Source organism: Emys orbicularis, chromosome 2 (assembly GCF_028017835.1).
Source record: "Emys orbicularis isolate rEmyOrb1 chromosome 2, rEmyOrb1.hap1, whole genome shotgun sequence".
NCBI lineage: Eukaryota > Metazoa > Chordata > Testudines > Emydidae > Emys > Emys orbicularis.
In genome coordinates, this window is record NC_088684.1 from 285,794,465 (window position 1) to 285,804,896 (window position 10,432).

Below are 10,432 nucleotides of genomic sequence, written 5' to 3' on the forward strand. Positions count from 1 at the left end.
TCTGGCCAGCAGCGCAGCGAGGGCCTGGGGCTAAGGCAGGCTCCCTGCCTGCCCTAGCTCCGTGCAGCTCCCAGAAGTGGCTGCCAGATCCTTGCGACCCCTAAGCGCGTGGGCGGCCAGGGTTGCTCCGCACACTGCCCCCGCCCTGAGTGTCGGCTCTGCAGCTCCCATTGGCTGGGAACAGTGACCAATGGGAGCTGCGGGGGCTGCGCCTGTGGGCGTAAGGGCAGCGCACGGAGGATCCCTGGCTGCCCATGTGCCATGGGGCCGCAAGCACCTGGTGGCCGCTTCCGGGTGCCATGGTAAGCACCGCCGGGACTCAGCACCCCTCACCCCCTCCCGCACCCCAAACCCCTCATCCCTGGCCCCACCCCAGAGCCCGCACCCCCCCAGCCGGAGCCCTCACCCCCCTCCTGTACCTCAACCCTCTGCCCCAGCCCAGTGAAAGTCAGTGAGGTTGGGGGAGAGCGAGTGACCGAGGGAGGGGGGTTGCAGCAAGTGGGGGCAGGGCCTCGGAGAAGGGGTGGGGCAGGTGTGTTTGGTTTTGTGAGATTAGAAAGTCGGCTACCCTTCAAAGAGCCTGGGCAGCTGTGGGGCGTTGCGCTGCGGACCCTCCACCTGCCTGGGCAGGGACACGGGCCGGGGACTGCTCTTGACCCCCCTCGCCCCAGGCAGGTGGAGGGTGCACCATGGCTCCCCACAGCTGCTCAGGAGGCTCTTACCATGGCCAGGCTGTGGCTCCCTGGCCGGAGCTGGGTTCAGGTAAGAGTTGTGCATGGCGCACGGGCAGCTGTGAGGAGCCGCGGACCCTCCTGCCCTGGGCGGGGGGCCCGCGGGGTGGGGACACAGGCTGGGGGCTGCTCGCAACCCCCACATCCCGGGCCGATGGAGGGACTGGTCAGCTCCAGCTTCCCCCTGGGCCAGGGGGGCGGCCCTCAGGTGGAAGAGGAGGGGTGGGGGCAGAGGGCCCTGGACCCCCACTTTTGGGCAGGCTCTGCCGCCCATGTGTAGAGAGGGTCTTAGGGTATGTCTACGCTGCAATTGGAGGTGTGATTGCAGCACATGTAAATATATTCAAGCTAGCTAGGTACCAAGAGCACTGAAGCCGCGGCAGCATGGACTTTGGCCCAGGCTAGCCAACCAAGTCGGGTTACCACCTGGCTGGTATTTGCTCGGCCTGGCTGGTGTTTTTATGGCTTTGCCAGGTGCCAGAAAAATAATTGAATCTGCCGGGGTTTTTTGTGTGGGTGTAAAGATTTGCGTTATTATCACAATACACTGGGATATCCAATGTTAACTGTTTCTGTGTCCAGCTAAAGATGCTGCAGTGTTTCCACTTCCGCAATTTAACCGATAACGGATCAAAACTGTTGAAAGTACAGCAGCTGTCTGCCCACCAACAGGCAAGCGCACCGTGCGTGTGTGTGAGAGAGGGTTTGAGTCACACGAGAGTGAGGAGACATGCCATATTATGAATCTGTTCTATAGGTGTTCTCTCTACTATAGGAGTGGCTGTTGAAGGGGGGTGGGTTGCGGAGGTGCATTGTGGTTGGGGTTGTGGTGGGCTTGCCTTGTGGGGGAAGGGGGCCCCCCTTTTTGCATTTCAAAGGTGGTAGCCCTACAGCCAAGTATCCAGCATCCTGGGCAGACTTATAGAGTCTATGCTGAAGCCCACGCTACTGTGGCTTGGCTGCTATTGGTGCCTGAGCTCATTAGATTAAATCTAGCTCCGGTAAGTGTATGTGTGTTGCAGTCACACACACACACACACACTCTGACTGAACTGCAGACATACCTTAAGAGTGAGTCACGTTGCCAAAACAGTGTTGGGAAGCGTAAGGTGCTGCTGAATGAACTGTGAATAGAGGACTTCAGGGTTGTCAACTTGGCACCTTTTACAACACAAAATAACTTACGGAAAATTGAAAGGACAGAATGTGATGAGTTGGGGGCTCTGTCTGTACATCTTATGGATTCCGGATGATGTTATGAAATTGTATCATGAAATTACTGTCAGGGAAGGCCTATATGCATGAGGATCCACCAGTGCTGACAGCACATCCAGCAAGTACATTCCAGACTGGGGACAATGGGGAGGTTCTTAACTTTTAACAACCATACTTTGACCACAATGGTTCTGCTAAGTGGTTTGCTCAGTGGCAAGAAGACACTTATTCCTCTGGCTGGGGAAGGTAGAGCTTATGGAAACAAGGAGCCAGGGCCGGCTTTAGGCCGATTCAGCCGATTCGGCTGAATTGGGCCCCGCGCAAAGAGGGCCCCGCGCTGCAGCTCTCCACCCCGCCCGCAGCTCACTTCCCCCTCCTCCCCTCCCCTGAACGCTCCGCCCCCTCCCCTGCTTCCCGCGAATCTCTGAGATTCGCGGGAAGTCTGAAAAGAAGCAGGGGCGGGCAGGCAGCACCAGGTAAGCTGGGGTGGCGGGGGGCGCGAGAAGGGCTCCGGGGAGGCGCGGCCCGTTCCGGCCGAGCACGCAGGCCCCAGCAGCTCTGGCCCGGCTTGGCTCCAGCCTGGCCCCCGCGGCGCGGCCCCGGCTCTGGCTCCGGCCCCGGCCCCCGCGGCGTGGCTCCGGCTCCAGCCCCCGTGGCGCGGCTCCGGCTCCGGCCCCCACGGCGCGGCTCCGGCCCGGCGCGGCCCCCGCAGCTCCGGCCCCCGCGGCGCGGCTCCGGCTCCGGCCCCCATGGCGCGGCTCCGGCCCCGGCCCCCGCGGCGCGGCTCCGGCCTGGCGCGGCCCCCGCGGCTCCGGCCCCCGCGGCGCGGCGCGGCTCTGGGCCGGACCCAAGCCCGGCAACCCCGGCCGGAGCGCGGCTCGATTCCTGGGGCCCAGGAATCGGGCCCCGCTCTTGCTAAAGCCGGCCCTGCAAGGAGCACCACACAGACACAGGAAGCACTGGGGAGGAGAAAGGAAGATCATGGAAACGGGGAAAAGTCTTCCTGATGGAGAAGTATTCCACCATGTAGGGTGACCAGGTGTCCGGTTTTCACCCGGTCGAAAAGGGATCCTGGTGGCTCTGGTCAGCACTGCTGACCAGGCTGTTGACTGACCGTTTGGTGGTGGTGCGCAGCGGGGTTGGCAGGCTTCCTGTTAGCCTCTGTGCTGCATGGCTCCTGGGAAGCAGCCGGCATGTCTCCCCTCTGGCTCCTACGTGTAGGAGCAACCAGGGGGCTCCGCATGCTGCCCCCGCCCCAAGCGCTGCCCTCGCAGCTCCCATTGGCCAGGAACCATGGCCAATGGGAGCTGTGGGGGCAGCGCCTGCGGACGGAGCAGCGTGCAGAACTGCCTGGCCACGCCTCCACATAGGAGCCGGAGGGAGAACATGCCACTGCTTCTGGGAGCTGCTTGAGGTAAGCGCCACCCGGAGCCTGCACCCCTGAGCCCAGTGCCTCAACCCCTTGCCCCATCCCTGATCCCCCTCCCACCCTCCGAACCCCTTGGTCCCAGCCCAGAGCACCCTCCTACACCCCAAACCCCTAATCCCCAGCCCCACCCCAGAGTCTGCACCCCCCAGCCAGAGCCCTCACACCCCCCACATCCCAACCCCCTGCCCCAGCCCAGAGCTCCCTGCTGCATTCCAAACCCCTCAGCCCCAGCCCAGAGCCCCCTCCCACACCCTGAACCCCTCATTTCTGGCCCCACCTCAGAACCCGCACCCCCAGCCCAGAGCCCATACCTCCTCCCACACCCCAACCTCCTGCCTCAGCCCAGAGTCCCCTCCCATACTCCAAACCCCTCGGCTCCACCCCCACAGCCTGGAGCCCCCTCCTGCACTCCAAACCCCTCATTCCTGTCCCCACCCCAGAGCCTGCACCCCCAGCTGGAGTCCTCACCCCCTTTCGCATCCCAACCCACTGCCTCAGCCTGGAGCACCCTCCCACACTCTGAACTCCTCATTTCTGGCCCCAGCCTGGAGCCTACATCCCCAGCTGGAGCCCTCACCCCCTCCTGCACCCCAACCCCCTGAGCCAGCCCAGTAAAAATGAGTGAATGAGGGAGGGTGGGGAGAGTGCACGACAGAGGGAGGGGGGATGAGTGAGCGGCGGCGGGGCCTTGAAGAAGGGGCGGGGCATGGGCAGGGCCTCCGAGGAGGGCCAGGGCCGGGGGCGTGGCAAAGGTGTTCGGTTTTGTGCAAGTAGAAAGTTGGCAACCCTACCACCATGTAGCAGCCTCATGAGGCAGAGGAACCTGCCTGCTTTCCTGAACACAGATGGACCCTCCAAGGATTCCCAAGGGGAGGGTGAGCTAGTGAGGGGCATTGCAGTTAGAATGCTTGTTGTTTTTTAAATCATCTATACTCTCTTGTGCTTTATATGATTAAGCAAAGGAGAAAATGTGTTAGATTTCCGTGCAAAGAATCTGTTCTGTTCTAGTATCAGAGGGGTAGCCCTGTTAGTCTGAATCTGTAAAAAGCAACAGAGGGTCCTGTGGCACCTTTAAGACTAACAGAAGTATTGGAGCATAAGCTTTCGTGGGTGAATGCCCACTTCATCAGACACAAATAATGGAAATTTCCAGAGGCAGGTATAAATCAGTATGGAGATAACGAGGTTAGTTCAATCAGGGAGGGTGAGGTGCTCTGCTAGCAGTTGAGGTGTGAACACCAAGGGAGGAGAAACTGCTTCTGTAGTTGGATAGCCATTCACAGTCTTTGTTTAATCCTGATCTGATGGTGTCAAATTTGCAAATGAACTGGAGCTCAGCAGTTTCTCTTTGGAGTCTGGTCCTGAAGTTTTTTTGCTGTAAGATGGCTACCTTTACATCTGCTATTGTTTGGCCAGGGAGGTTGACGTGTTCTCCTACAGGTTTTTGTATATTGCCATTCCTGATATCTGACTTGTGTCCATTTATCCTCTTGCGCAGTGACTGTCCAGTTTGGCCAATGTATATAGCAAAGGGGCATTGCTGGCACATGATGGCATATATAACTTTGGTGGACGTGCAGGTGAATGAGCCGGTGATGTTGTAGCTGATCTGTTTAGGTCCTGTGATGGTGTTGCTGGTGTAGATATGTGGGCAGAGTTGGCATCGAGGTTTGTTGCATGGGTTGGTTCCTGAGTTAGAGTTGTTATAGTGCGGTGCGTGGTTGCTGGTGAGAATATGCTTAAGGTTGGCGGGTTGTCTGTGGGTGAGGACTGGCCTGCCTCCCAAGGTCTGTGAAAGTGAGGGATCATTGTTCTATTCTATGTAGGCTTTTCTTACCATGCTCATCACCGTAGTATCTGAGTGTCTTCCGGTACTGCATTAAGCCATGTGGCTATACATCTGTCACATGTTGTTTGTTCTTTCTACCTCTCCCCAGAGGGAGAGTGTGTGGAGTGGAGTGTCCCACTTTGGTAGGGTTTTGAGGGGTGGTTTTTTGTGTGTGTTAAATATACCAGTTACAGAAGGCACGGTCAAAGAAATGAGCCTTGCACTTGGGGCAGAAAATGGTGAAATTTGTGATGGTTCTTAGTTCCCAGCGGAGTTCATGCCACGTCTCAGATCGCCCCCCAAAGAAGGTTCTGTCACCCATACGTACAAGCTTTACTCTTGTTATTGAGTTCCATTGTGCCAGCGGAGTGAAGTTGTTGACCACAGTCTTCGTCCCAGAGCTTGAGGTGATCTTCTAGATACCCTGAGCTGAGGCCATTGAGTGTGTTGAAGATAAGGGCCGATTTGACATTCTGTTAGAAGCCAGAGCGTGGCGGACAGGTTTGATGTGTTCATAGTAGCCCGTGTTGCTGAGGAGATGCATTGCAGTGTTTTGAACTAAGTGGAGTTTCCTAAGTGCTGAAGGCTTCATTCCCAGGTATATCGCATTGCTGTAGTCCAGCTGAGAGATGGTGAAGGTGTGGCCAAGTCATCACCTGCCAGGATGGGATGGAGTCCCCTAGCCAACCAGAGATAGTAGAAGGCATTACTCCTGGCCATCATGATGTGAGAGCTCAGTGTCAGACTGCTGACTGAACTGACCAATCGTGGATGTGAAGCTTCAATCAAAGGAGATTGCATTGTGGTTGCACCGTGGCTATATGTGTGTTATATACCTCACATCTACTAAGTGCCTCCTGAGAGAGTTAAACTCTAACACAGAAGGCTTGCACCTTTCGGTGACATTCTGGGGGAGGGTGTGTTTAGCAACTGGGGTATCTTGGGGGTCAGCACTGGGCCTAAGGCATGTGGGCTGTAGGGCTCCATTTCTGTGAAGAAGTAGACTGAGAATTGGTGCCTAGGAAATGTACCAGTGACCAAGGGAGAGAACAGTGCTGCAGCTTGCCAAAGGAGGCTTAACTTACCCAGGGGCTTGGATTCCCCTCACAGCAGTTTAGTGAGTGACCACAAGGGGGCACTCAACAAGGATCTGTGACAGAAACAAATTACCATTTTGGAGTATTTTCCCTGAGCTTCCAGTTGATCCTTTCTTTGTGATCATTGAGATTCAGTAAAACATGTGCATGTAGGTAGGAAAAAACTTCACGTGCCACTTTACTCTCGGACGCTGCATAAAACTGCCACTGGTGTTAGAGAACATTCTGCTCGCAGAATGGGGGAAGAAAATGGTTCCCTTTATGTATTCCCACAGACAAAAATCTTCATTAAGGTAAAGTTAAAATTGACATGACATGACATGAAGATAAAAATCCTTACAAGAACACTGGCTAGTAAAACAAACAAACACCATTAAAAAGCCAGGAAGTTCAGAGTTAAAGCTCTCTGTCTTGGGTACTTCTATAACCCCCATTACTGGAGTATCTGAGCACCTGAAAAATCTCGAGTTCATTTATCCTCACAAGACCCTGGTGAGGTAGGGCAGTGCTATTAGCCTGAGGCTCAAAATAACAAAGTGATTTGCCCAAGATCACACTGTGGTGAAGCAGGGTATTGAACCTGGGTGTCCCAAATCCCAGGCTAGGGCCCTGACCACTTACAACTACTGTACACTTAGCTAAATGTGCAAGAAACCCAAACACTTGAGAGAAGCCCTGTCCGTGGAGAAAATCTGAAATTCAGACCATTTTACCCACCTCCTTGACAGCTGTAGCACTTTTCAGTGTCATCGCTGAGGTTCTATCCATCAAAGAGACACCTTGAGAACAGCATGGTGTCAATGCCAGCTGCCCTCCTAATGGAACCAGTAGCAGCAGATGCAGGCAAGCTACCAGAAAGCACACCTGTGCGCGGGCTATGCACAGCTGTTCACATGCTGCTGCTGCTGTTGATGCGCTGGCACAACACAACTCATGCCAGTCCGGTGTGTTAACTTAAATCAAGACTTCATGTCTTTCTAAAAAAATAGTCTATAGATCAAATGGTAGTTATGGGCTTGATGCAGAAATCACTGAGTGAAGTCCGATGGCCTGGGTTAGGCAGGAGGTCAGACTAGATGATCATGATGGTCCCTTCTGGCCTTCAACTCTCTGAAAGTTAGGCCTTGTCTACACTACGGGGGGAGATCGATCTAAATTACGCAACTTCAGCTACATGAATAATGTAGCGGAAGTCGATGTACTTAGATCTACTTACCATGGGGTCCACACTATGCTATGTCGATGGGAGACGCTGTCCGATCGACTCCCCTTGTGCTTCTCGTTCACGTGGAGTCCAGGAGTTGATGGGGGAGCGATCTGCGGTCAATTTAGCCGGTCTGAAGACCGGCTAAATCGACCGCTGATGCATCTGTGACAGATTTATGTTACTAAGCTGCCTGGGGCTTCAGGTGATCAGGCTGAGGCCGCAGGACCTTTAGGGAAGGAGATGAAGGAGCACACCAAGTGACTAAGTTTAAAGCTTTATTAACCAAATAACAGCAGTGAGTGCTGGGCGCGCCCCACGTCACTCAGAGGAAGGAAGAAAGCATTAGTGCCCGAGCCCTAACCCACTTTCATACTTACACATGCACAACCCAAGGCTGGCCAAGCCTGGGTGTAACGTAAGAAGAAGAGGGGGAAGGGTAGACTAGAGTTCTGCCCTGTGCACAAGTTGTCTAGGGTCTGCTGTAAATCTCCGACTTGCTTCAGCTCTCGGGAGGCTTTTAAGCCCTGGGTTCTTCCGGGGTCATTGTCATCCAGGGACCCTCGTCCCCTGTGCTCTCTGTACCAGTCCGAACCGGCCTTCCACGGCTCCCTTAGTTTCCCCAAAACACATCAGTTTCAGGGTCGCGAGACTGTTGTTTTTCAACTCACTGACCTTTGCAATTTTACTAGTTTTGCTACCCCTTCAGTTCTGTCTGTCTCAGTTCTCCTTTCTCACGGCTGGCCAGGGTTGAGATACAGGCTTCTGGCTGTTTGGCAGCAGAGAGCTTGTTTGTGTGCGCTGGCCTTGGGCTGCAGTTTCGTTCATTATCTTCGGGCCTAGCTGGATCGTCAAGTTAACCCGTTCCTTTCTCCCTTCTTCCCCCTTCGGCCTCTTGTAACCTGCAAAGGAATCTTCCACTCCACACTCACACCTTCAAGATACTTTCCAATGCATATAAAGGCATGAGCAATATACAATGCTGGTGCTTACCCAGGGGACCCCATGGGGGTGGGGGGCATTTTATTGTGACACATCGATCCCCACTGCACATCAATCCCCCGGTAAGTGTAGACAAGCCTTTGGTTGGGATAGGGCTCCATTAGAGGGGAGAAAGTGATCCCTTTCTCTCCCTTTATCTCGTGCACTCATGTTTCTCCGTGGATAGGAAGTGATTCCCTTTGTACTCAAACTTCTGAAACAATAAAAAATGCAGATGAGAAAAACTTTGTGTAGCCTCGGCCAGCCGTTTGTGCCTGATTTCATGCAATTTATAGACGAGATGTTTTCATCACCAATTTCTATTGCCTTGCCAGTGCAGAATGGCTCCCTACTGCGGTCCGTGGGATCATGCTACTATAACTGAGAACAGAATGTGCCCCCCGCTTTATTCCCAGTCAACTGTGTAGGAGAATGATATGAGGAGGCATGTCATGCTCACTTACAAATTCAAACGGTTTAATTTTCTCAGTGGTTCTAGGTATTAGAGAGAAATCTTCTAAAGAAGAAGGGTCCAATGGCTAGCAGAGTAGTCTGGGGCTCTGGAGACATTTCCTTTGTGACCTTGGACAAGTCATTACTTCTCTCTGTGCCTTAGTTCCCCATCCCCATTTAAATACATTAACTATTGTGAGCTGCTCATGTGCTACAGTAATGGGAACCATATAAGTACATTAGATGGATGGCTCTTGATGACAAAGACACATCAGAGATAAATCCAGCTAATTAATCAGTAGAAGAAACACCATTTTATTTAAAACTAGTGAGTTCGCATCATGTAGTTCATTCCTGAGCATTGAGAATGCAACTTCAGTTACACACTCTAATGCAGAATAAATCAATTTGTCCTTGGTACGGTTTTCAGCCAAATTAAGCTTCATTATAGTATTTATTAAGTTCTGACAGTGCGCTTGGGGCTGTACAAGACACAAAAATGACAATGGTCTCTGCCCCAAAGAGCTTATAATCCAAGCCCCTAGTCCTGCAAAGAGTTACACACATGCTTAACTTTAAGCACCTGGAACAATTGCATGGAACTCACTGGAAACTACTCACAGCATGGAAAGTTAAGCATGTGTTTAAAGGCATGTCTGCACTAGCAAGCTTACATCAGCACAGCCATAAGAGTGCTCGTGTAGCCACACTATGCCAAGAGGAAAGAGCTCTCCTGTCCACATAATAAAACCACCTCCGTGAGTGGCAGTAGCTATGTCAGTGGGAGAAGCTGTCTCGCCAACATAGCGCTGTGCACACCGCGCGTCTGTTGGTGTAACTTATGTTTTTTTTCAGACCCCTGAGTGCCATAAGTTATACTGAAAAAAGTGGCAGTGTAGACATGGCCTAAGTGTTTTCAAGATTTAAATCCCCAATCCCACAAACACTTTGGCATATGAGCGATACTACACCTAGGAATCATCCCTCCGAACCCAACCTGCTTATGTGTTAGGGGGAGGGATAGCTCAGTGGTTTGAGCATTGGCTTGCTAAACCCAGGGTTGTGAGTTTAATCCTTGAGGGGGTCACCCAGGAATCTGGGACAAAAATCAGTACTTGGTCCTGCTTGTGAAGGCAGGGGGCTGACCTTTTGAGGTCCCTTCCAGTTCTATGAGAGAGGACTGGGCCTCAAAAGGCAGGCACAGAAAAATAACTTGGCATTGGGAAATCCAGAGGAAAGAGCTAGCTTGGATTTTAAAAAATTATTATTAAATCACTTGTTGTGGAAATGGCAAAAGAGGTCAGATTTTAGGCGGCATTTGAATGAGAAGGTGGTGGCCTGAGCCTGCACCATTGAATTCAGTAAGAGCTTTGTCACTGATGTCAGCAGGATCAGGCCCTTGCTGAACTGGAATGGAGAGGGAGTTCCATGCGGGACGAGAGTGACAGAGGGAGATCAATGGCTTCTAGGCTGGAATGGCTGGTGGAGTGGCGA